Source organism: Salmo salar, unplaced genomic scaffold, assembly GCF_905237065.1.
Source record: "Salmo salar unplaced genomic scaffold, Ssal_v3.1, whole genome shotgun sequence".
In the NCBI taxonomy this organism is placed as follows: domain Eukaryota; kingdom Metazoa; phylum Chordata; class Actinopteri; order Salmoniformes; family Salmonidae; genus Salmo; species Salmo salar.
In genome coordinates this window covers 207,447-228,183 of record NW_025550949.1, presented here as the reverse complement: position 1 = coordinate 228,183, position 20,737 = coordinate 207,447, and the positions used below count along the sequence as shown (strand labels likewise).

Genomic DNA, 20,737 nt, shown 5'->3' with positions numbered 1-20,737 from the left:
CTATTTCATCAGCAACACTGCCTTGTAGTAAGCATTTAATGATGAATTGACTAAATGCAGCTTCCTGCCTTTTTAATAGGATCAAATTTCCTTGTGTTTTCAATTAGCATCTGCCTTGTATTTATAAGACAAACAAGAATATTGTTGCTGAATGCAGCTTGTGTGTGCTTTGTGCTCCTTTGCCCTGTTCAAATGATGAAAGGAAATAAAGTTTGTATTTTATCCAACTACCTGTGCTAAAAAGTGATGGGAACAGTGTTTGTAATTTCTTCTACTTTTTCAGTGACACAAAGTTCAAGCTGCTTATCTAATTGGTGAAAATGCAATGTCTGTTTATCACACTCACTTTGACTATATATGTTGTAGCAAGAGATTGTTTCTCGCTTACGGCCATACCAGCCTGGGTACGCCCGATCTCGTCTGATCTCGGAAGCTAAGCAGGGTCGGGCCTGGTTAGTACTTGGATGGGAGACCGCCTGGGAATACCAGGTGCTGTAAGCATTTTGTCCACGAGGGTGTGCTCTTGCACTATTTCATCAGCAACACTGCCTTGTATTAAGCATTTAATGATGAATTGACTAAATGTCTGTTTTATCAGACTCACTTTGACTATATATGTTGTAGCAAGAGATTGTTTCTCGCTTACGGCCATACCAGCCTGGGTACGCCCGATCTCGTCTGATCTCGGAAGCTAAGCAGGGTCGGGCCTGGTTAGTACTTGGATGGGAGACCGCCTGGGAATACCAGGTGCTGTAAGCATTTTGTCCACGAGGGGTGCTCTTGCACTATTTCATCAGCAACACTGCCTTGTATTAAGCATTTAATGATGAATTGACTAAATGTCTGTTTTATCAGACTCACTTTGACTATATATGTTGTAGCAAGAGATTGTTTCTCGCTACGGCCATACCATCCTGGGTACGCCCGATCTCGTCTGATCTCGGAAGCTAAGCAGGGTCGGGCCTGGTTAGTACTTGGATGGGAGACCGCCTGGGAATACCAGGTGCTGTAAGCATTTTGTCCACGAGGGTGTGCCCCTGCACTATTTCATCAGCAACACTGCCTTGTAGTAAGCATTTAATGATGAATTGACTAAATGCAGCTTCCTGCCTTTTTAATAGGATCAAATTTCCTTGTGTTTTCAATTAGCATCTGCCTTGTATTTATAAGACAAACAAGAATATTGTTGCTGAATGCAGCTTGTGTGTGCTTTGTGCTCCTTTGCCCTGTTCAAATGATGAAAGGAAATAAAGTTTGTATTTTATCCAACTACCTGTGCTAAAAAGTGATGGGAACAGTGTTTGTAATTTCTTCTACTTTTTCAGTGACACAAAGTTCAAGCTGCTTATCTAATTGGTGAAAATGCAATGTCTGTTTATCACACTCACTTTGACTATATATGTTGTAGCAAGAGATTGTTTCTCGCTTACGGCCATACCAGCCTGGGTACGCCCGATCTCGTCTGATCTCGGAAGCGAAGCAGGGTCGGGCCTGGTTAGTACTTGGATGGGAGACCGCCTGGGAATACCAGGTGCTGTAAGCATTTTGTCCACGAGGGTGTGCCCCTGCACTATTTCATCAGCAACACTGCCTTGTAGTAAGCATTTAATGATGAATTGACTAAATGCAGCTTCCTGCCTTTTTAATAGGATCAAATTTCCTTGTGTTTTCAATTAGCATCTGCCTTGTATTTATAAGACAAACAAGAATATTGTTGCTGAATGCAGCTTGTGTGTGCTTTGTGCTCCTTTGCCCTGTTCAAATGATGAAAGGAAATAAAGTTTGTATTTTATCCAACTACCTGTGCTAAAAAGTGATGGGAACAGTGTTTGTAATTTCTTCTACTTTTTCAGTGACACAAAGTTCAAGCTGCTTATCTAATTGGTGAAAATGCAATGTCTGTTTATCACACTCACTTTGACTATATATGTTGTAGCAAGAGATTGTTTCTCGCCACGGCCATACCAGCCTGGGTACGCCCGATCTCGTCTGATCTCGGAAGCGAAGCAGGGTCGGGCCTGGTTAGTACTTGGATGGGAGACCGCCTGGGAATACCAGGTGCTGTAAGCATTTTGTCCACGAGGGTGTGCTCTTGCACTATTTCATCAGCAACACTGCCTTGTATTAAGCATTTAATGATGAATTGACTAAATGTCTGTTTTATCAGACTCACTTTGACTATATATGTTGTAGCAAGAGATTGTTTCTCGCTACGGCCATACCAGCCTGGGTACGCCCGATCTCGTCTGATCTCGGAAGCTAAGCAGGGTCGGGCCTGGTTAGTACTTGGATGGGAGACCGCCTGGGAATACCAGGTGCTGTAAGCATTTTGTCCACGAGGGGTGCTCTTGCACTATTTCATCAGCAACACTGCCTTGTATTAAGCATTTAATGATGAATTGACTAAATGTCTGTTTTATCAGACTCACTTTGACTATATATGTTGTAGCAAGAGATTGTTTCTCGCTACGGCCATACCATCCTGGGTACGCCCGATCTCGTCTGATCTCGGAAGCTAAGCAGGGTCGGGCCTGGTTAGTACTTGGATGGGAGACCGCCTGGGAATACCAGGTGCTGTAAGCATTTTGTCCACGAGGGTGTGCCCCTGCACTATTTCATCAGCAACACTGCCTTGTAGTAAGCATTTAATGATGAATTGACTAAATGCAGCTTCCTGCCTTTTTAATAGGATCAAATTTCCTTGTGTTTTCAATTAGCATCTGCCTTGTATTTATAAGACAAACAAGAATATTGTTGCTGAATGCAGCTTGTGTGTGCTTTGTGCTCCTTTGCCCTGTTCAAATGATGAAAGGAAATAAAGTTTGTATTTTATCCAACTACCTGTGCTAAAAAGTGATGGGAACAGTGTTTGTAATTTCTTCTACTTTTTCAGTGACACAAAGTTCAAGCTGCTTATCTAATTGGTGAAAATGCAATGTCTGTTTATCACACTCACTTTGACTATATATGTTGTAGCAAGAGATTGTTTCTCGCTACGGCCATACCAGCCTGGGTACGCCCGATCTCGTCTGATCTCGGAAGCGAAGCAGGGTCGGGCCTGGTTAGTACTTGGATGGGAGACCGCCTGGGAATACCAGGTGCTGTAAGCATTTTGTCCACGAGGGTGTGCCCCTGCACTATTTCATCAGCAACACTGCCTTGTAGTAAGCATTTAATGATGAATTGACTAAATGCAGCTTCCTGCCTTTTTAATAGGATCAAATTTCCTTGTGTTTTCAATTAGCATCTGCCTTGTATTTATAAGACAAACAAGAATATTGTTGCTGAATGCAGCTTGTGTGTGCTTTGTGCTCCTTTGCCCTGTTCAAATGATGAAAGGAAATAAAGTTTGTATTTTATCCAACTACCTGTGCTAAAAAGTGATGGGAACAGTGTTTGTAATTTCTTCTACTTTTTCAGTGACACAAAGTTCAAGCTGCTTATCTAATTGGTGAAAATGCAATGTCTGTTTATCACACTCACTTTGACTATATATGTTGTAGCAAGAGATTGTTTCTCGCTTACGGCCATACCAGCCTGGGTACGCCCGATCTCGTCTGATCTCGGAAGCTAAGCAGGGTCGGGCCTGGTTAGTACTTGGATGGGAGACCGCCTGGGAATACCAGGTGCTGTAAGCATTTTGTCCACGAGGGTGTGCTCTTGCACTATTTCATCAGCAACACTGCCTTGTATTAAGCATTTAATGATGAATTGACTAAATGTCTGTTTTATCAGACTCACTTTGACTATATATGTTGTAGCAAGAGATTGTTTCTCGCTTACGGCCATACCAGCCTGGGTACGCCCGATCTCGTCTGATCTCGGAAGCTAAGCAGGGTCGGGCCTGGTTAGTACTTGATGGGAGACCGCCTGGGAATACCAGGTGCTGTAAGCATTTTGTCCACGAGGGGGTGCTCTTGCACTATTTCATCAGCAACACTGCCTTGTATTAAGCATTTAATGATGAATTGACTAAATGTCTGTTTTATCAGACTCACTTTGACTATATATGTTGTAGCAAGAGATTGTTTCTCGCTTACGGCCATACCATCCTGGGTACGCCCGATCTCGTCTGATCTCGGAAGCTAAGCAGGGTCGGGCCTGGTTAGTACTTGGATGGGAGACCGCCTGGGAATACCAGGTGCTGTAAGCATTTTGTCCACGAGGGTGTGCCCCTGCACTATTTCATCAGCAACACTGCCTTGTAGTAAGCATTTAATGATGAATTGACTAAATGCAGCTTCCTGCCTTTTAATAGGATCAAATTTCCTTGTGTTTTCAATTAGCATCTGCCTTGTATTTATAAGACAAACAAGAATATTGTTGCTGAATGCAGCTTGTGTGTGCTTTGTGCTCCTTTGCCCTGTTCAAATGATGAAAGGAAATAAAGTTTGTATTTTATCCAACTACCTGTGCTAAAAAGTGATGGGAACAGTGTTTGTAATTTCTTCTACTTTTTCAGTGACACAAAGTTCAAGCTGCTTATCTAATTGGTGAAAATGCAATGTCTGTTTATCACACTCACTTTGACTATATATGTTGTAGCAAGAGATTGTTTCTCGCCTACGGCCATACCAGCCTGGGTACGCCCGATCTCGTCTGATCTCGGAAGCGAAGCAGGGTCGGGCCTGGTTAGTACTTGGATGGGAGACCGCCTGGGAATACCAGGTGCTGTAAGCATTTTGTCCACGAGGGTGTGCCCCTGCACTATTTCATCAGCAACACTGCCTTGTAGTAAGCATTTAATGATGAATTGACTAAATGCAGCTTCCTGCCTTTTTAATAGGATCAAATTTCCTTGTGTTTTCAATTAGCATCTGCCTTGTATTTATAAGACAAACAAGAATATTGTTGCTGAATGCAGCTTGTGTGTGCTTTGTGCTCCTTTGCCCTGTTCAAATGATGAAAGGAAATAAAGTTTGTATTTTATCCAACTACCTGTGCTAAAAAGTGATGGGAACAGTGTTTGTAATTTCTTCTACTTTTTCAGTGACACAAAGTTCAAGCTGCTTATCTAATTGGTGAAAATGCAACGTCTGTTTATCACACTCACTTTGACTATATATGTTGTAGCAAGAGATTGTTTCTCGCTTACGGCCATACCAGCCTGGGTACGCCCGATCTCGTCTGATCTCGGAAGCTAAGCAGGGTCGGGCCTGGTTAGTACTTGGATGGGAGACCGCCTGGGAATACCAGGTGCTGTAAGCATTTTGTCCACGAGGGTGTGCTCTTGCACTATTTCATCAGCAACACTGCCTTGTATTAAGCATTTAATGATGAATTGACTAAATATCTGTTTTATCAGACTCACTTTGACTATATATGTTGTAGCAAGAGATTGTTTCTCGCCACGGCCATACCAGCCTGGGTACGCCCGATCTCGTCTGATCTCGGAAGCTAAGCAGGGTCGGGCCTGGTTAGTACTTGGATGGGAGACCGCCTGGGAATACCAGGTGCTGTAAGCATTTTGTCCACGAGGGTGTGCTCTTGCACTATTTCATCAGCAACACTGCCTTGTATTAAGCATTTAATGATGAATTGACTAAATGTCTGTTTTATCAGACTCACTTTGACTATATATGTTGTAGCAAGAGATTGTTTCTCGCTACGGCCATACCAGCCTGGGTACGCCCGATCTCGTCTGATCTCGGAAGCGAAGCAGGGTCGGGCCTGGTTAGTACTTGGATGGGAGACCGCCTGGGAATACCAGGTGCTGTAAGCATTTTGTCCACGAGGGTGTGCCCCTGCACTATTTCATCAGCAACACTGCCTTGTAGTAAGCATTTAATGATGAATTGACTAAATGCAGCTTCCTGCCTTTTAATAGGATCAAATTTCCTTGTGTTTTCAATTAGCATCTGCCTTGTATTTATAAGACAAACAAGAATATTGTTGCTGAATGCAGCTTGTGTGTGCTTTGTGCTCCTTTGCCCTGTTCAAATGATGAAAGGAAATAAAGTTTGTATTTTATCCAACTACCTGTGCTAAAAAGTGATGGGAACAGTGTTTGTAATTTCTTCTACTTTTTCAGTGACACAAAGTTCAAGCTGCTTATCTAATTGGTGAAAATGCAATGTCTGTTTATCACACTCACTTTGACTATATATGTTGTAGCAAGAGATTGTTTCTCGCTTACGGCCATACCAGCCTGGGTACGCCCGATCTCGTCTGATCTCGGAAGCGAAGCAGGGTCGGGCCTGGTTAGTACTTGGATGGGAGACCGCCTGGGAATACCAGGTGCTGTAAGCATTTTGTCCACGAGGGTGTGCCCCTGCACTATTTCATCAGCAACACTGCCTTGTAGTAAGCATTTAATGATGAATTGACTAAATGCAGCTTCCTGCCTTTTTAATAGGATCAAATTTCCTTGTGTTTTCAATTAGCATCTGCCTTGTATTTATAAGACAAACAAGAATATTGTTGCTGAATGCAGCTTGTGTGTGCTTTGTGCTCCTTTGCCCTGTTCAAATGATGAAAGGAAATAAAGTTTGTATTTTATCCAACTACCTGTGCTAAAAAGTGATGGGAACAGTGTTTGTAATTTCTTCTACTTTTTCAGTGACACAAAGTTCAAGCTGCTTATCTAATTGGTGAAAATGCAATGTCTGTTTATCACACTCACTTTGACTATATATGTTGTAGCAAGAGATTGTTTCTCGCTTACGGCCATACCAGCCTGGGTACGCCCGATCTCGTCTGATCTCGGAAGCGAAGCAGGGTCGGGCCTGGTTAGTACTTGGATGGGAGACCGCCTGGGAATACCAGGTGCTGTAAGCATTTTGTCCACGAGGGTGTGCCCCTGCACTATTTCATCAGCAACACTGCCTTGTAGTAAGCATTTAATGATGAATTGACTAAATGCAGCTTCCTGCCTTTTTAATAGGATCAAATTTCCTTGTGTTTTCAATTAGCATCTGCCTTGTATTTATAAGACAAACAAGAATATTGTTGCTGAATGCAGCTTGTGTGTGCTTTGTGCTCCTTTGCCCTGTTCAAATGATGAAAGGAAATAAAGTTTGTATTTTATCCAACTACCTGTGCTAAAAAGTGATGGGAACAGTGTTTGTAATTTCTTCTACTTTTTCAGTGACACAAAGTTCAAGCTGCTTATCTAATTGGTGAAAATGCAATGTCTGTTTATCACACTCACTTTGACTATATATGTTGTAGCAAGAGATTGTTTCTCGCCTACGGCCATACCAGCCTGGGTACGCCCGATCTCGTCTGATCTCGGAAGCTAAGCAGGGTCGGGCCTGGTTAGTACTTGGATGGGAGACCGCCTGGGAATACCAGGTGCTGTAAGCATTTTGTCCACGAGGGTGTGCCCCTGCACTATTTCATCAGCAACACTGCCTTGTAGTAAGCATTTAATGATGAATTGACTAAATGCAGCTTCCTGCCTTTTTAATAGGATCAAATTTCCTTGTGTTTTCAATTAGCATCTGCCTTGTATTTATAAGACAAACAAGAATATTGTTGCTGAATGCAGCTTGTGTGTGCTTTGTGCTCCTTTGCCCTGTTCAAATGATGAAAGGAAATAAAGTTTGTATTTTATCCAACTACCTGTGCTAAAAAGTGATGGGAACAGTGTTTGTAATTTCTTCTACTTTTTCAGTGACACAAAGTTCAAGCTGCTTATCTAATTGGTGAAAATGCAATGTCTGTTTATCACACTCACTTTGACTATATATGTTGTAGCAAGAGATTGTTTCTCGCTACGGCCATACCAGCCTGGGTACGCCCGATCTCGTCTGATCTCGGAAGCTAAGCAGGGTCGGGCCTGGTTAGTACTTGGATGGGAGACCGCCTGGGAATACCAGGTGCTGTAAGCATTTTGTCCACGAGGGTGTGCCCCTGCACTATTTCATCAGCAACACTGCCTTGTAGTAAGCATTTAATGATGAATTGACTAAATGCAGCTTCCTGCCTTTTTAATAGGATCAAATTTCCTTGTGTTTTCAATTAGCATCTGCCTTGTATTTATAAGACAAACAAGAATATTGTTGCTGAATGCAGCTTGTGTGTGCTTTGTGCTCCTTTGCCCTGTTCAAATGATGAAAGGAAATAAAGTTTGTATTTTATCCAACTACCTGTGCTAAAAAGTGATGGGAACAGTGTTTGTAATTTCTTCTACTTTTTCAGTGACACAAAGTTCAAGCTGCTTATCTAATTGGTGAAAATGCAATGTCTGTTTATCACACTCACTTTGACTATATATGTTGTAGCAAGAGATTGTTTCTCGCTTACGGCCATACCAGCCTGGGTACGCCCGATCTCGTCTGATCTCGGAAGCTAAGCAGGGTCGGGCCTGGTTAGTACTTGGATGGGAGACCGCCTGGGAATACCAGGTGCTGTAAGCATTTTGTCCACGAGGGTGTGCCCCTGCACTATTTCATCAGCAACACTGCCTTGTAGTAAGCATTTAATGATGAATTGACTAAATGCAGCTTCCTGCCTTTTTAATAGGATCAAATTTCCTTGTGTTTTCAATTAGCATCTGCCTTGTATTTATAAGACAAACAAGAATATTGTTGCTGAATGCAGCTTGTGTGTGCTTTGTGCTCCTTTGCCCTGTTCAAATGATGAAAGGAAATAAAGTTTGTATTTTATCCAACTACCTGTGCTAAAAAGTGATGGGAACAGTGTTTGTAATTTCTTCTACTTTTTCAGTGACACAAAGTTCAAGCTGCTTATCTAATTGGTGAAAATGCAATGTCTGTTTATCACACTCACTTTGACTATATATGTTGTAGCAAGAGATTGTTTCTCGCTTACGGCCATACCAGCCTGGGTACGCCCGATCTCGTCTGATCTCGGAAGCGAAGCAGGGTCGGGCCTGGTTAGTACTTGGATGGGAGACCGCCTGGGAATACCAGGTGCTGTAAGCATTTTGTCCACGAGGGTGTGCTCTTGCACTATTTCATCAGCAACACTGCCTTGTATTAAGCATTTAATGATGAATTGACTAAATATCTGTTTTATCAGACTCACTTTGACTATATATGTTGTAGCAAGAGATTGTTTCTCGCTTACGGCCATACCAGCCTGGGTACGCCCGATCTCGTCTGATCTCGGAAGCGAAGCAGGGTCGGGCCTGGTTAGTACTTGGATGGGAGACCGCCTGGGAATACCAGGTGCTGTAAGCATTTTGTCCACGAGGGGGTGCTCTTGCACTATTTCATCAGCAACACTGCCTTGTATTAAGCATTTAATGATGAATTGACTAAATATCTGTTTTATCAGACTCACTTTGACTATATATGTTGTAGCAAGAGATTGTTTCTCGCTTACGGCCATACCAGCCTGGGTACGCCCGATCTCGTCTGATCTCGGAAGCTAAGCAGGGTCGGGCCTGGTTAGTACTTGGATGGGAGACCGCCTGGGAATACCAGGTGCTGTAAGCATTTTGTCCACGAGGGGGTGCTCTTGCACTATTTCATCAGCAACACTGCCTTGTATTAAGCATTTAATGATGAATTGACTAAATGTCTGTTTTATCAGACTCACTTTGACTATATATGTTGTAGCAAGAGATTGTTTCTCGCTTACGGCCATACCAGCCTGGGTACGCCCGATCTCGTCTGATCTCGGAAGCGAAGCAGGGTCGGGCCTGGTTAGTACTTGGATGGGAGACCGCCTGGGAATACCAGGTGCTGTAAGCATTTTGTCCACGAGGGTGTGCCCCTGCACTATTTCATCAGCAACACTGCCTTGTAGTAAGCATTTAATGATGAATTGACTAAATGCAGCTTCCTGCCTTTTTAATAGGATCAAATTTCCTTGTGTTTTCAATTAGCATCTGCCTTGTATTTATAAGACAAACAAGAATATTGTTGCTGAATGCAGCTTGTGTGTGCTTTGTGCTCCTTTGCCCTGTTCAAATGATGAAAGGAAATAAAGTTTGTATTTTATCCAACTACCTGTGCTAAAAAGTGATGGGAACAGTGTTTGTAATTTCTTCTACTTTTTCAGTGACACAAAGTTCAAGCTGCTTATCTAATTGGTGAAAATGCAATGTCTGTTTATCACACTCACTTTGACTATATATGTTGTAGCAAGAGATTGTTTCTCGCCTACGGCCATACCAGCCTGGGTACGCCCGATCTCGTCTGATCTCGGAAGCGAAGCAGGGTCGGGCCTGGTTAGTACTTGGATGGGAGACCGCCTGGGAATACCAGGTGCTGTAAGCATTTTGTCCACGAGGGTGTGCCCCTGCACTATTTCATCAGCAACACTGCCTTGTAGTAAGCATTTAATGATGAATTGACTAAATGCAGCTTCCTGCCTTTTTAATAGGATCAAATTTCCTTGTGTTTTCAATTAGCATCTGCCTTGTATTTATAAGACAAACAAGAATATTGTTGCTGAATGCAGCTTGTGTGTGCTTTGTGCTCCTTTGCCCTGTTCAAATGATGAAAGGAAATAAAGTTTGTATTTTATCCAACTACCTGTGCTAAAAAGTGATGGGAACAGTGTTTGTAATTTCTTCTACTTTTTCAGTGACACAAAGTTCAAGCTGCTTATCTAATTGGTGAAAATGCAATGTCTGTTTATCACACTCACTTTGACTATATATGTTGTAGCAAGAGATTGTTTCTCGCTCACGGCCATACCAGCCTGGGTACGCCCGATCTCGTCTGATCTCGGAAGCGAAGCAGGGTCGGGCCTGGTTAGTACTTGGATGGGAGACCGCCTGGGAATACCAGGTGCTGTAAGCATTTTGTCCACGAGGGTGTGCTCTTGCACTATTTCATCAGCAACACTGCCTTGTATTAAGCATTTAATGATGAATTGACTAAATATCTGTTTTATCAGACTCACTTTGACTATATATGTTGTAGACAAGAGATTGTTTCTCGCTTACGGCCATACCAGCCTGGGTACGCCCGATCTCGTCTGATCTCGGAAGCGAAGCAGGGTCGGGCCTGGTTAGTACTTGGATGGGAGACCGCCTGGGAATACCAGGTGCTGTAAGCATTTTGTCCACGAGGGGGTGCTCTTGCACTATTTCATCAGCAACACTGCCTTGTATTAAGCATTTAATGATGAATTGACTAAATATCTGTTTTATCAGACTCACTTTGACTATATATGTTGTAGACCAAGAGATTGTTTCTCGCTTACGGCCATACCAGCCTGGGTACGCCCGATCTCGTCTGATCTCGGAAGCTAAGCAGGGTCGGGCCTGGTTAGTACTTGGATGGGAGACCGCCTGGGAATACCAGGTGCTGTAAGCATTTTGTCCACGAGGGGGTGCTCTTGCACTATTTCATCAGCAACACTGCCTTGTATTAAGCATTTAATGATGAATTGACTAAATGTCTGTTTTATCAGACTCACTTTGACTATATATGTTGTAGCAAGAGATTGTTTCTCGCTTACGGCCATACCAGCCTGGGTACGCCCGATCTCGTCTGATCTCGGAAGCGAAGCAGGGTCGGGCCTGGTTAGTACTTGGATGGGAGACCGCCTGGGAATACCAGGTGCTGTAAGCATTTTGTCCACGAGGGTGTGCCCCTGCACTATTTCATCAGCAACACTGCCTTGTAGTAAGCATTTAATGATGAATTGACTAAATGCAGCTTCCTGCCTTTTAATAGGATCAAATTTCCTTGTGTTTTCAATTAGCATCTGCCTTGTATTTATAAGACAAACAAGAATATTGTTGCTGAATGCAGCTTGTGTGTGCTTTGTGCTCCTTTGCCCTGTTCAAATGATGAAAGGAAATAAAGTTTGTATTTTATCCAACTACCTGTGCTAAAAAGTGATGGGAACAGTGTTTGTAATTTCTTCTACTTTTTCAGTGACACAAAGTTCAAGCTGCTTATCTAATTGGTGAAAATGCAATGTCTGTTTATCACACTCACTTTGACTATATATGTTGTAGCAAGAGATTGTTTCTCGCTTACGGCCATACCAGCCTGGGTACGCCCGATCTCGTCTGATCTCGGAAGCGAAGCAGGGTCGGGCCTGGTTAGTACTTGGATGGGAGACCGCCTGGCAATACCAGGTGCTGTAAGCATTTTGTCCACGAGGGTGTGCCCCTGCACTATTTCATCAGCAACACTGCCTTGTAGTAAGCATTTAATGATGAATTGACTAAATGCAGCTTCCTGCCTTTTTAATAGGATCAAATTTCCTTGTGTTTTCAATTAGCATCTGCCTTGTATTTATAAGACAAACAAGAATATTGTTGCTGAATGCAGCTTGTGTGTGCTTTGTGCTCCTTTGCCCTGTTCAAATGATGAAAGGAAATAAAGTTTGTATTTTATCCAACTACCTGTGCTAAAAAGTGATGGGAACAGTGTTTATAATTTCTTCTACTTTTTCAGTGACACAAAGTTCAAGCTGCTTATCTAATTGGTGAAAATGCAATGTCTGTTTATCAGACTCATTTTGACTATATATGTTGTAGCAAGAGATTGTTTCTCGCTTACGGCCATACCAGCCTGGGTACGCCCGATCTCGTCTGATCTCGGAAGCTAAGCAGGGTCGGGCCTGGTTAGTACTTGGATGGGAGACCGCCTGGGAATACCAGGTGCTGTAAGCATTTTGTCCACGAGGGTGTGCTCTTGCACTATTTCATCAGCAACACTGCCTTGTATTAAGCATTTAATGATGAATTGACTAAATATCTGTTTTATCAGACTCACTTTGACTATATATGTTGTAGACAAGAGATTGTTTCTCGCTTACGGCCATACCAGCCTGGGTACGCCCGATCTCGTCTGATCTCGGAAGCTAAGCAGGGTCGGGCCTGGTTAGTACTTGGATGGGAGACCGCCTGGGAATACCAGGTGCTGTAAGCATTTTGTCCACGAGGGTGTGCTCTTGCACTATTTCAGTCAGCAACACTGCCTTGTATTAAGCATTTAATGATGAATTGACTAAATATCTGTTTTATCAGACTCACTTTGACTATATATGTTGTAGCAAGAGATTGTTTCTCGCTTACGGCCATACCAGCCTGGGTACGCCCGATCTCGTCTGATCTCGGAAGCTAAGCAGGGTCGGGCCTGGTTAGTACTTGGATGGGAGACCGCCTGGGAATACCAGGTGCTGTAAGCATTTTGTCCACGAGGGTGTGCCCCTGCACTATTTCATCAGCAACACTGCCTTGTAGTAAGCATTTAATGATGAATTGACTAAATGCAGCTTCCTGCCTTTTTAATAGGATCAAATTTCCTTGTGTTTTCAATTAGCATCTGCCTTGTATTTATAAGACAAACAAGAATATTGTTGCTGAATGCAGCTTGTGTGTGCTTTGTGCTCCTTTGCCCTGTTCAAATGATGAAAGGAAATAAAGTTTGTATTTTATCCAACTACCTGTGCTAAAAAGTGATGGGAACAGTGTTTGTAATTTCTTCTACTTTTTCAGTGACACAAAGTTCAAGCTGCTTATCTAATTGGTGAAAATGCAATGTCTGTTTATCACACTCACTTTGACTATATATGTTGTAGCAAGAGATTGTTTCTCGCTTACGGCCATACCAGCCTGGGTACGCCCGATCTCGTCTGATCTCGGAAGCGAAGCAGGGTCGGGCCTGGTTAGTACTTGGATGGGAGACCGCCTGGGAATACCAGGTGCTGTAAGCATTTTGTCCACGAGGGTGTGCCCCTGCACTATTTCATCAGCAACACTGCCTTGTAGTAAGCATTTAATGATGAATTGACTAAATGCAGCTTCCTGCCTTTTTAATAGGATCAAATTTCCTTGTGTTTTCAATTAGCATCTGCCTTGTATTTATAAGACAAACAAGAATATTGTTGCTGAATGCAGCTTGTGTGTGCTTTGTGCTCCTTTGCCCTGTTCAAATGATGAAAGGAAATAAAGTTTGTATTTTATCCAACTACCTGTGCTAAAAAGTGATGGGAACAGTGTTTATAATTTCTTCTACTTTTTCAGTGACACAAAGTTCAAGCTGCTTATCTAATTGGTGAAAATGCAATGTCTGTTTATCACACTCATTTTGACTATATATGTTGTAGCAAGAGATTGTTTCTCGCTCACGGCCATACCAGCCTGGGTACGCCCGATCTCGTCTGATCTCGGAAGCTAAGCAGGGTCGGGCCTGGTTAGTACTTGGATGGGAGACCGCCTGGGAATACCAGGTGCTGTAAGCATTTTGTCCACGAGGGGGTGCTCTTGCACTATTTCATCAGCAACACTGCCTTGTATTAAGCATTTAATGATGAATTGACTAAATATCTGTTTTATCAGACTCACTTTGACTATATATGTTGTAGCAAGAGATTGTTTCTCGCTTACGGCCATACCAGCCTGGGTACGCCCGATCTCGTCTGATCTCGGAAGCTAAGCAGGGTCGGGCCTGGTTAGTACTTGGATGGGAGACCGCCTGGGAATACCAGGTGCTGTAAGCATTTTGTCCACGAGGGTGTGCCCCTGCACTATTTCATCAGCAACACTGCCTTGTAGTAAGCATTTAATGATGAATTGACTAAATGCAGCTTCCTGCCTTTTTAATAGGATCAAATTTCCTTGTGTTTTCAATTAGCATCTGCCTTGTATTTATAAGACAAACAAGAATATTGTTGCTGAATGCAGCTTGTGTGTGCTTTGTGCTCCTTTGCCCTGTTCAAATGATGAAAGGAAATAAAGTTTGTATTTTATCCAACTACCTGTGCTAAAAAGTGATGGGAACAGTGTTTGTAATTTCTTCTACTTTTTCAGTGACACAAAGTTCAAGCTGCTTATCTAATTGGTGAAAATGCAATGTCTGTTTATCACACTCACTTTGACTATATATGTTGTAGCAAGAGATTGTTTCTCCCATACGGCCATACCAGCCTGGGTACGCCCGATCTCGTCTGATTTCGGAAGCGAAGTAGGGTCGGGCCTGGTTAGTACTTGGATGGGAGACCGCCTGGGAATACCAGGTGCTGTAAGCATTTTGTCCACGAGGGTGTGCCCCTGCACTATTTCATCAGCAACACTGCCTTGTAGTAAGCATTTAATGATGAATTGACTAAATGCAGCTTCCTGCCTTTTTAATAGGATCAAATTTCCTTGTGTTTTCAATTAGCATCTGCCTTGTATTTATAAGACAAACAAGAATATTGTTGCTGAATGCAGCTTGTGTGTGCTTTGTGCTCCTTTGCCCTGTTCAAATGATGAAAGGAAATAAAGTTTGTATTTTATCCAACTACCTGTGCGAAAAAGTGATGGGAACTGTGTTTATAATTTCTTCTACTTTTTCAGTGACACAAAGTTCAAGCTGCTTATCTAATTGGTGAAAATGCAATGTCTGTTTATCACACTCACTTTGACTATATATGTTGTAGCAAGAGATTGTTTCTCGCATACGGCCATACCAGCCTGGGTACGCCCGATCTCGTCTGATTTCGGAAGCGAAGCAGGGTCGGGCCTGGTTAGTACTTGGATGGGAGACCGCCTGGGAATACCAGGTGCTGTAAGCATTTTGTCCACGAGGGTGTGCCCCTGCACTATTTCATCAGCAACACTGCCTTGTAGTAAGCATTTAATGATGAATTGACTAAATGCAGCTTCCTGCCTTTTTAATAGGATCAAATTTCCTTGTGTTTTCAATTAGCATCTGCCTTGTATTTATAAGACAAACAAGAATATTGTTGCTGAATGCAGCTTGTGTGTGCTTTGTGCTCCTTTGCCCTGTTCAAATGATGAAAGGAAATAAAGTTTGTATTTTATCCAACTACCTGTGCTAAAAAGTGATGGGAACAGTGTTTGTAATTTCTTCTACTTTTTCAGTGACACAAAGTTCAAGCTGCTTATCTAATTGGTGAAAATGCAATGTCTGTTTATCACACTCACTTTGACTATATATGTTGTAGCAAGAGATTGTTTCTCGCATACGGCCATACCAGCCTGGGTACTCCCGATCTCGTCTGATTTCGGAAGCGAAGCAGGGTCGGGCCTGGTTAGTACTTGGATGGGAGACCGCCTGGGAATACCAGGTGCTGTAAGCATTTTGTCCACGACGGTGTGCCCCTGCACTATTTCATCAGCAACACTGCCTTGTAGTAAGCATTTAATGATGAATTGACTAAATGCAGCTTCCTGCCTTTTTAATAGGATCAAATTTCCTTGTGTTTTCAATTAGCATCTGCCTTGTATTTATAAGACAAACAAGAATATTGTTGCTGAATGCAGCTTGTGTGTGCTTTGTGCTCCTTTGCCCTGTTCAAATGATGAAAGGAAATAAAGTTTGTATTTTATCCAACTACCTGTGCTAAAAAGTGATGGGAACAGTGTTTGTAATTTCTTCTACTTTTTCAGTGACACAAAGTTCAAGCTGCTTATCTAATTGGTGAAAATGCAATGTCTGTTTATCACACTCACTTTGACTATATATGTTGTAGCAAGAGATTGTTTCTCGCTACGGCCATACCAGCCTGGGTACGCCCGATCTCGTCTGATCTCGGAAGCGAAGCAGGGTCGGGCCTGGTTAGTACTTGGATGGGAGACCGCCTGGGAATACCAGGTGCTGTAAGCATTTTGTCCACGAGGGTGTGCCCCTGCACTATTTCATCAGCAACACTGCCTTGTAGTAAGCATTTAATGATGAATTGACTAAATGCAGCTTCCTGCCTTTTTAATAGGATCAAATTTCCTTGTGTTTTCAATTAGCATCTGCCTTGTATTTATAAGACAAACAAGAATATTGTTGCTGAATGCAGCTTGTGTGTGCTTTGTGCTCCTTTGCCCTGTTCAAATGATGAAAGGAAATAAAGTTTGTATTTTATCCAACTACCTGTGCTAAAAAGTGATGGGAACAGTGTTTGTAATTTCTTCTACTTTTTCAGTGACACAAAGTTCAAGCTGCTTATCTAATTGGTGAAAATGCAATGTCTGTTTATCAGACTCATTTTGACTATATATGTTGTAGCAAGAGATTGTTTCTCGCTTACGGCCATACCAGCCTGGGTACGCCCGATCTCGTCTGATCTCGGAAGCTAAGCAGGGTCGGGCCTGGTTAGTACTTGGATGGGAGACCGCCTGGGAATACCAGGTGCTGTAAGCATTTTGTCCACGAGGGGGTGCTCTTGCACTATTTCATCAGCAACACTGCCTTGTATTAAGCATTTAATGATGAATTGACTAAATGTCTGTTTTATCAGACTCACTTTGACTATATATGTTGTAGCAAGAGATTGTTTCTCGCTTACGGCCATACCAGCCTGGGTACGCCCGATCTCGTCTGATCTCGGAAGCTAAGCAGGGTCGGGCCTGGTTAGTACTTGGATGGGAGACCGCCTGGGAATACCAGGTGCTGTAAGCATTTTGTCCACGAGGGGGTGCTCTTGCACTATTTCATCAGCAACACTGCCTTGTATTAAGCATTTAATGATGAATTGACTAAATGTCTGTTTTATCAGACTCACTTTGACTATATATGTTGTAGCAAGAGATTGTTTCTCGCCACGGCCATACCAGCCTGGGTACGCCCGATCTCGTCTGATCTCGGAAGCTAAGCAGGGTCGGGCCTGGTTAGTACTTGGATGGGAGACCGCCTGGGAATACCAGGTGCTGTAAGCATTTTGTCCACGAGGGTGTGCCCCTGCACTATTTCATCAGCAACACTGCCTTGTAGTAAGCATTTAATGATGAATTGACTAAATGCAGCTTCCTGCCTTTTTAATAGGATCAAATTTCCTTGTGTTTTCAATTAGCATCTGCCTTGTATTTATAAGACAAACAAGAATATTGTTGCTGAATGCAGCTTGTGTGTGCTTTGTGCTCCTTTGCCCTGTTCAAATGATGAAAGGAAATAAAGTTTGTATTTTATCCAACTACCTGTGCTAAAAAGTGATGGGAACAGTGTTTGTAATTTCTTCTACTTTTTCAGTGACACAAAGTTCAAGCTGCTTATCTAATTGGTGAAAATGCAATGTCTGTTTATCACACTCACTTTGACTATATATGTTGTAGCAAGAGATTGTTTCTCGCCATACGGCCATACCAGCCTGGGTACGCCCGATCTCGTCTGATCTCGGAAGCGAAGCAGGGTCGGGCCTGGTTAGTACTTGGATGGGAGACCGCCTGGGAATACCAGGTGCTGTAAGCATTTTGTCCACGAGGGTGTGCCCCTGCACTATTTCATCAGCAACACTGCCTTGTAGTAAGCATTTAATGATGAATTGACTAAATGCAGCTTCCTGCCTTTTTAATAGGATCAAATTTCCTTGTGTTTTCAATTAGCATCTGCCTTGTATTTATAAGACAAACAAGAATATTGTTGCTGAATGCAGCTTGTGTGTGCTTTGTGCTCCTTTGCCCTGTTCAAATGATGAAAGGAAATAAAGTTTGTATTTTATCCAACTACCTGTGCTAAAAAGTGATGGGAACAGTGTTTGTAATTTCTTCTACTTTTTCAGTGACACAAAGTTCAAGCTGCTTATCTAATTGGTGAAAATGCAATGTCTGTTTATCACACTCACTTTGACTATATATGTTGTAGCAAGAGATTGTTTCTCGCCTACGGCCATACCAGCCTGGGTACGCCCGATCTCGTCTGATCTCGGAAGCGAAGCAGGGTCGGGCCTGGTTAGTACTTGGATGGGAGACCGCCTGGGAATACCAGGTGCTGTAAGCATTTTGTCCACGAGGGTGTGCCCCTGCACTATTTCATCAGCAACACTGCCTTGTAGTAAGCATTTAATGATGAATTGACTAAATGCAGCTTCCTGCCTTTTTAATAGGATCAAATTTCCTTGTGTTTTCAATTAGCATCTGCCTTGTATTTATAAGACAAACAAGAATATTGTTGCTGAATGCAGCTTGTGTGTGCTTTGTGCTCCTTTGCCCTGTTCAAATGATGAAAGGAAATAAAGTTTGTATTTTATCCAACTACCTGTGCTAAAAAGTGATGGGAACAGTGTTTGTAATTTCTTCTACTTTTTCAGTGACACAAAGTTCAAGCTGCTTATCTAATTGGTGAAAATGCAATGTCTGTTTATCACACTCACTTTGACTATATATGTTGTAGCAAGAGATTGTTTCTCGCTTACGGCCATACCAGCCTGGGTACGCCCGATCTCGTCTGATCTCGGAAGCGAAGCAGGGTCGGGCCTGGTTAGTACTTGGATGGGAGACCGCCTGGGAATACCAGGTGCTGTAAGCATTTTGTCCACGAGGGTGTGCCCTTGCACTATTTCATCAGCAACACTGCCTTGTATTAAGCATTTAATGATGAATTGACTAAATGCTCTGTTTTATCAGACTCACTTTGACTATATATGTTGTAGACCAAGAGATTGTTTCTCGCTACGGCCATACCAGCCTGGGTACGCCCGATCTCGCTCTGATCTCGGAAGCTAAGCAGGGTCGGGCCTGGTTAGTACTTGGATGGGAGACCGCCTGGGAATACCAGGTGCTGTAAGCATTTTGTCCACGAGGGGGTGCTCTTGCACTATTTCAGTCAGCAACAACTGCCTTGTATTAAGCATTTAATGATGAATTGACTAAATGTCTGTTTTATCAGACTCACTTTGACTATATATGTTGTAGCAAGAGATTGTTTCTCGCCACGGCCATACCAGCCTGGGTACGCCCGATCTCGTCTGATCTCGGAAGCTAAGCAGGGTCGGGCCTGGTTAGTACTTGGATGGGAGACCGCCTGGGAATACCAGGTGCTGTAAGCATTTTGTCCACGAGGGTGTGCCCCTGCACTATTTCATCAGCAACACTGCCTTGTAGTAAGCATTTAATGATGAATTGACTAAATGCAGCTTCCTGCCTTTTTAATAGGATCAAATTTCCTTGTGTTTTCAATTAGCATCTGCCTTGTATTTATAAGACAAACAAGAATATTGTTGCTGAATGCAGCTTGTGTGTGCTTTGTGCTCCTTTGCCCTGTTCAAATGATGAAAGGAAATAAAGTTTGTATTTTATCCAACTACCTGTGCTAAAAAGTGATGGGAACAGTGTTTATAATTTCTTCTACTTTTTCAGTGACACAAAGTTCAAGCTGCTTATCTAATTGGTGAAAATGCAATGTCTGTTTATCACACTCACTTTGACTATATATGTTGTAGCAAGAGATTGTTTCTCGCCACGGCCATACCAGCCTGGGTACGCCCGATCTCGTCTGATCTCGGAAGCGAAGCAGGGTCGGGCCTGGTTAGTACTTGGATGGGAGACCGCCTGGGAATACCAGGTGCTGTAAGCATTTTGTCCACGAGGGTGTGCCCCTGCACTATTTCATCAGCAACACTGCCTTGTAGTAAGCATTTAATGATGAATTGACTAAATGCAGCTTCCTGCCTTTTTAATAGGATCAAATTTCCTTGTGTTTTCAATTAGCATCTGCCTTGTATTTATAAGACAAACAAGAATATTGTTGCTGAATGCAGCTTGTGTGTGCTTTGTGCTCCTTTGCCCTGTTCAAATGATGAAAGGAAATAAAGTTTGTATTTTATCCAACTACCTGTGCTAAAAAGTGATGGGAACAGTGTTTGTAATTTCTTCTACTTTTTCAGTGACACAAAGTTCAAGCTGCTTATCTAATTGGTGAAAATGCAATGTCTGTTTATCACACTCACTTTGACTATATATGTTGTAGCAAGAGATTGTTTCTCGCTTACGGCCATACCAGCCTGGGTACGCCCGATCTCGTCTGATCTCGGAAGCTAAGCAGGGTCGGGCCTGGTTAGTACTTGGATGGGAGACCGCCTGGGAATACCAGGTGCTGTAAGCATTTTGTCCACGAGGGTGTGCCCCTGCACTATTTCATCAGCA

The 20,737-nt window shown here is 42.8% G+C and overlaps 43 non-coding genes and 7 pseudogenes across 43 annotated transcripts; all 50 read left to right on the top strand.

Moving 5' to 3' along the window:
- The first annotated feature begins 382 nt into the window (after nucleotides 1–382).
- LOC123740924 (5S ribosomal RNA) lies at nucleotides 383–501 on the top strand. The gene has a single exon (XR_006768722.1). It is a non-coding gene; the product is annotated as a 5S ribosomal RNA (ribosomal RNA).
- Nucleotides 502–640: 139 nt separating this feature from the next.
- LOC123740922 (5S ribosomal RNA) lies at nucleotides 641–759 on the top strand. Its single transcript, XR_006768721.1, has one exon. It is a non-coding gene; the product is annotated as a 5S ribosomal RNA (ribosomal RNA).
- Nucleotides 760–897: 138 nt separating this feature from the next.
- LOC123741125 (5S ribosomal RNA) lies at nucleotides 898–1,015 on the top strand. Its single transcript, XR_006768905.1, has one exon. It is a non-coding gene; the product is annotated as a 5S ribosomal RNA (ribosomal RNA).
- A 409-nt stretch (nucleotides 1,016–1,424) lies between these two features.
- Nucleotides 1,425–1,543, top strand: LOC123741001 (5S ribosomal RNA). The gene has a single exon (XR_006768792.1). It is a non-coding gene; the product is annotated as a 5S ribosomal RNA (ribosomal RNA).
- A 409-nt stretch (nucleotides 1,544–1,952) lies between these two features.
- On the top strand, nucleotides 1,953–2,070 carry LOC123741282 (uncharacterized; annotated as a pseudogene).
- Nucleotides 2,071–2,209: 139 nt separating this feature from the next.
- On the top strand, nucleotides 2,210–2,327 carry LOC123741189 (5S ribosomal RNA). Its single transcript, XR_006768963.1, has one exon. It is a non-coding gene; the product is annotated as a 5S ribosomal RNA (ribosomal RNA).
- Nucleotides 2,328–2,465: 138 nt separating this feature from the next.
- Nucleotides 2,466–2,583, top strand: LOC123741124 (5S ribosomal RNA). Its single transcript, XR_006768904.1, has one exon. It is a non-coding gene; the product is annotated as a 5S ribosomal RNA (ribosomal RNA).
- Nucleotides 2,584–2,992: 409 nt separating this feature from the next.
- LOC123741224 (5S ribosomal RNA) lies at nucleotides 2,993–3,110 on the top strand. The gene has a single exon (XR_006768995.1). It is a non-coding gene; the product is annotated as a 5S ribosomal RNA (ribosomal RNA).
- A 409-nt stretch (nucleotides 3,111–3,519) lies between these two features.
- Nucleotides 3,520–3,638, top strand: LOC123740921 (5S ribosomal RNA). The gene has a single exon (XR_006768720.1). It is a non-coding gene; the product is annotated as a 5S ribosomal RNA (ribosomal RNA).
- A 139-nt stretch (nucleotides 3,639–3,777) lies between these two features.
- LOC123741092 (5S ribosomal RNA) lies at nucleotides 3,778–3,895 on the top strand. Its single transcript, XR_006768875.1, has one exon. It is a non-coding gene; the product is annotated as a 5S ribosomal RNA (ribosomal RNA).
- A 139-nt stretch (nucleotides 3,896–4,034) lies between these two features.
- On the top strand, nucleotides 4,035–4,153 carry LOC123740962 (5S ribosomal RNA). Its single transcript, XR_006768757.1, has one exon. It is a non-coding gene; the product is annotated as a 5S ribosomal RNA (ribosomal RNA).
- A 408-nt stretch (nucleotides 4,154–4,561) lies between these two features.
- LOC123741090 (5S ribosomal RNA) lies at nucleotides 4,562–4,680 on the top strand. The gene has a single exon (XR_006768873.1). It is a non-coding gene; the product is annotated as a 5S ribosomal RNA (ribosomal RNA).
- A 409-nt stretch (nucleotides 4,681–5,089) lies between these two features.
- LOC123740920 (5S ribosomal RNA) lies at nucleotides 5,090–5,208 on the top strand. The gene has a single exon (XR_006768719.1). It is a non-coding gene; the product is annotated as a 5S ribosomal RNA (ribosomal RNA).
- Nucleotides 5,209–5,347: 139 nt separating this feature from the next.
- On the top strand, nucleotides 5,348–5,465 carry LOC123741262 (uncharacterized; annotated as a pseudogene).
- Nucleotides 5,466–5,604: 139 nt separating this feature from the next.
- Nucleotides 5,605–5,722, top strand: LOC123741223 (5S ribosomal RNA). The gene has a single exon (XR_006768994.1). It is a non-coding gene; the product is annotated as a 5S ribosomal RNA (ribosomal RNA).
- A 408-nt stretch (nucleotides 5,723–6,130) lies between these two features.
- Nucleotides 6,131–6,249, top strand: LOC123740999 (5S ribosomal RNA). Its single transcript, XR_006768791.1, has one exon. It is a non-coding gene; the product is annotated as a 5S ribosomal RNA (ribosomal RNA).
- Nucleotides 6,250–6,658: 409 nt separating this feature from the next.
- LOC123740997 (5S ribosomal RNA) lies at nucleotides 6,659–6,777 on the top strand. Its single transcript, XR_006768789.1, has one exon. It is a non-coding gene; the product is annotated as a 5S ribosomal RNA (ribosomal RNA).
- A 409-nt stretch (nucleotides 6,778–7,186) lies between these two features.
- Nucleotides 7,187–7,305, top strand: LOC123741037 (5S ribosomal RNA). Its single transcript, XR_006768825.1, has one exon. It is a non-coding gene; the product is annotated as a 5S ribosomal RNA (ribosomal RNA).
- A 409-nt stretch (nucleotides 7,306–7,714) lies between these two features.
- LOC123741188 (5S ribosomal RNA) lies at nucleotides 7,715–7,832 on the top strand. Its single transcript, XR_006768962.1, has one exon. It is a non-coding gene; the product is annotated as a 5S ribosomal RNA (ribosomal RNA).
- Nucleotides 7,833–8,241: 409 nt separating this feature from the next.
- On the top strand, nucleotides 8,242–8,360 carry LOC123740919 (5S ribosomal RNA). Its single transcript, XR_006768718.1, has one exon. It is a non-coding gene; the product is annotated as a 5S ribosomal RNA (ribosomal RNA).
- A 409-nt stretch (nucleotides 8,361–8,769) lies between these two features.
- On the top strand, nucleotides 8,770–8,888 carry LOC123740996 (5S ribosomal RNA). Its single transcript, XR_006768788.1, has one exon. It is a non-coding gene; the product is annotated as a 5S ribosomal RNA (ribosomal RNA).
- Nucleotides 8,889–9,027: 139 nt separating this feature from the next.
- On the top strand, nucleotides 9,028–9,146 carry LOC123740995 (5S ribosomal RNA). The gene has a single exon (XR_006768787.1). It is a non-coding gene; the product is annotated as a 5S ribosomal RNA (ribosomal RNA).
- Nucleotides 9,147–9,285: 139 nt separating this feature from the next.
- On the top strand, nucleotides 9,286–9,404 carry LOC123740918 (5S ribosomal RNA). Its single transcript, XR_006768717.1, has one exon. It is a non-coding gene; the product is annotated as a 5S ribosomal RNA (ribosomal RNA).
- A 139-nt stretch (nucleotides 9,405–9,543) lies between these two features.
- LOC123740994 (5S ribosomal RNA) lies at nucleotides 9,544–9,662 on the top strand. Its single transcript, XR_006768786.1, has one exon. It is a non-coding gene; the product is annotated as a 5S ribosomal RNA (ribosomal RNA).
- Nucleotides 9,663–10,071: 409 nt separating this feature from the next.
- LOC123741089 (5S ribosomal RNA) lies at nucleotides 10,072–10,190 on the top strand. The gene has a single exon (XR_006768872.1). It is a non-coding gene; the product is annotated as a 5S ribosomal RNA (ribosomal RNA).
- A 409-nt stretch (nucleotides 10,191–10,599) lies between these two features.
- Nucleotides 10,600–10,718, top strand: LOC123741091 (5S ribosomal RNA). The gene has a single exon (XR_006768874.1). It is a non-coding gene; the product is annotated as a 5S ribosomal RNA (ribosomal RNA).
- A 140-nt stretch (nucleotides 10,719–10,858) lies between these two features.
- Nucleotides 10,859–10,977, top strand: LOC123740993 (5S ribosomal RNA). Its single transcript, XR_006768785.1, has one exon. It is a non-coding gene; the product is annotated as a 5S ribosomal RNA (ribosomal RNA).
- Nucleotides 10,978–11,118: 141 nt separating this feature from the next.
- Nucleotides 11,119–11,237, top strand: LOC123740917 (5S ribosomal RNA). The gene has a single exon (XR_006768716.1). It is a non-coding gene; the product is annotated as a 5S ribosomal RNA (ribosomal RNA).
- Nucleotides 11,238–11,376: 139 nt separating this feature from the next.
- LOC123740992 (5S ribosomal RNA) lies at nucleotides 11,377–11,495 on the top strand. The gene has a single exon (XR_006768784.1). It is a non-coding gene; the product is annotated as a 5S ribosomal RNA (ribosomal RNA).
- A 408-nt stretch (nucleotides 11,496–11,903) lies between these two features.
- LOC123741152 (5S ribosomal RNA) lies at nucleotides 11,904–12,022 on the top strand. Its single transcript, XR_006768930.1, has one exon. It is a non-coding gene; the product is annotated as a 5S ribosomal RNA (ribosomal RNA).
- A 409-nt stretch (nucleotides 12,023–12,431) lies between these two features.
- Nucleotides 12,432–12,550, top strand: LOC123740916 (5S ribosomal RNA). The gene has a single exon (XR_006768715.1). It is a non-coding gene; the product is annotated as a 5S ribosomal RNA (ribosomal RNA).
- Nucleotides 12,551–12,690: 140 nt separating this feature from the next.
- LOC123740915 (5S ribosomal RNA) lies at nucleotides 12,691–12,809 on the top strand. Its single transcript, XR_006768714.1, has one exon. It is a non-coding gene; the product is annotated as a 5S ribosomal RNA (ribosomal RNA).
- A 140-nt stretch (nucleotides 12,810–12,949) lies between these two features.
- Nucleotides 12,950–13,068, top strand: LOC123740913 (5S ribosomal RNA). The gene has a single exon (XR_006768712.1). It is a non-coding gene; the product is annotated as a 5S ribosomal RNA (ribosomal RNA).
- A 409-nt stretch (nucleotides 13,069–13,477) lies between these two features.
- Nucleotides 13,478–13,596, top strand: LOC123740991 (5S ribosomal RNA). The gene has a single exon (XR_006768783.1). It is a non-coding gene; the product is annotated as a 5S ribosomal RNA (ribosomal RNA).
- A 409-nt stretch (nucleotides 13,597–14,005) lies between these two features.
- LOC123741038 (5S ribosomal RNA) lies at nucleotides 14,006–14,124 on the top strand. The gene has a single exon (XR_006768826.1). It is a non-coding gene; the product is annotated as a 5S ribosomal RNA (ribosomal RNA).
- A 139-nt stretch (nucleotides 14,125–14,263) lies between these two features.
- LOC123740911 (5S ribosomal RNA) lies at nucleotides 14,264–14,382 on the top strand. The gene has a single exon (XR_006768711.1). It is a non-coding gene; the product is annotated as a 5S ribosomal RNA (ribosomal RNA).
- Nucleotides 14,383–14,791: 409 nt separating this feature from the next.
- LOC123741285 (uncharacterized) lies at nucleotides 14,792–14,910 on the top strand (annotated as a pseudogene).
- A 409-nt stretch (nucleotides 14,911–15,319) lies between these two features.
- Nucleotides 15,320–15,438, top strand: LOC123741164 (5S ribosomal RNA). The gene has a single exon (XR_006768941.1). It is a non-coding gene; the product is annotated as a 5S ribosomal RNA (ribosomal RNA).
- Nucleotides 15,439–15,847: 409 nt separating this feature from the next.
- LOC123741166 (5S ribosomal RNA) lies at nucleotides 15,848–15,966 on the top strand. The gene has a single exon (XR_006768942.1). It is a non-coding gene; the product is annotated as a 5S ribosomal RNA (ribosomal RNA).
- A 409-nt stretch (nucleotides 15,967–16,375) lies between these two features.
- Nucleotides 16,376–16,493, top strand: LOC123741222 (5S ribosomal RNA). The gene has a single exon (XR_006768993.1). It is a non-coding gene; the product is annotated as a 5S ribosomal RNA (ribosomal RNA).
- A 409-nt stretch (nucleotides 16,494–16,902) lies between these two features.
- On the top strand, nucleotides 16,903–17,021 carry LOC123740910 (5S ribosomal RNA). The gene has a single exon (XR_006768710.1). It is a non-coding gene; the product is annotated as a 5S ribosomal RNA (ribosomal RNA).
- Nucleotides 17,022–17,160: 139 nt separating this feature from the next.
- Nucleotides 17,161–17,279, top strand: LOC123740909 (5S ribosomal RNA). The gene has a single exon (XR_006768709.1). It is a non-coding gene; the product is annotated as a 5S ribosomal RNA (ribosomal RNA).
- Nucleotides 17,280–17,418: 139 nt separating this feature from the next.
- On the top strand, nucleotides 17,419–17,536 carry LOC123741261 (uncharacterized; annotated as a pseudogene).
- Nucleotides 17,537–17,946: 410 nt separating this feature from the next.
- LOC123741169 (5S ribosomal RNA) lies at nucleotides 17,947–18,065 on the top strand. The gene has a single exon (XR_006768945.1). It is a non-coding gene; the product is annotated as a 5S ribosomal RNA (ribosomal RNA).
- Nucleotides 18,066–18,474: 409 nt separating this feature from the next.
- Nucleotides 18,475–18,593, top strand: LOC123741087 (5S ribosomal RNA). Its single transcript, XR_006768871.1, has one exon. It is a non-coding gene; the product is annotated as a 5S ribosomal RNA (ribosomal RNA).
- A 409-nt stretch (nucleotides 18,594–19,002) lies between these two features.
- Nucleotides 19,003–19,121, top strand: LOC123740990 (5S ribosomal RNA). Its single transcript, XR_006768782.1, has one exon. It is a non-coding gene; the product is annotated as a 5S ribosomal RNA (ribosomal RNA).
- A 142-nt stretch (nucleotides 19,122–19,263) lies between these two features.
- On the top strand, nucleotides 19,264–19,382 carry LOC123741279 (uncharacterized; annotated as a pseudogene).
- A 141-nt stretch (nucleotides 19,383–19,523) lies between these two features.
- LOC123741260 (uncharacterized) lies at nucleotides 19,524–19,641 on the top strand (annotated as a pseudogene).
- A 409-nt stretch (nucleotides 19,642–20,050) lies between these two features.
- LOC123741281 (uncharacterized) lies at nucleotides 20,051–20,168 on the top strand (annotated as a pseudogene).
- A 409-nt stretch (nucleotides 20,169–20,577) lies between these two features.
- On the top strand, nucleotides 20,578–20,696 carry LOC123740908 (5S ribosomal RNA). Its single transcript, XR_006768708.1, has one exon. It is a non-coding gene; the product is annotated as a 5S ribosomal RNA (ribosomal RNA).
- The last annotated feature ends 41 nt before the right edge of the window (nucleotides 20,697–20,737 follow it).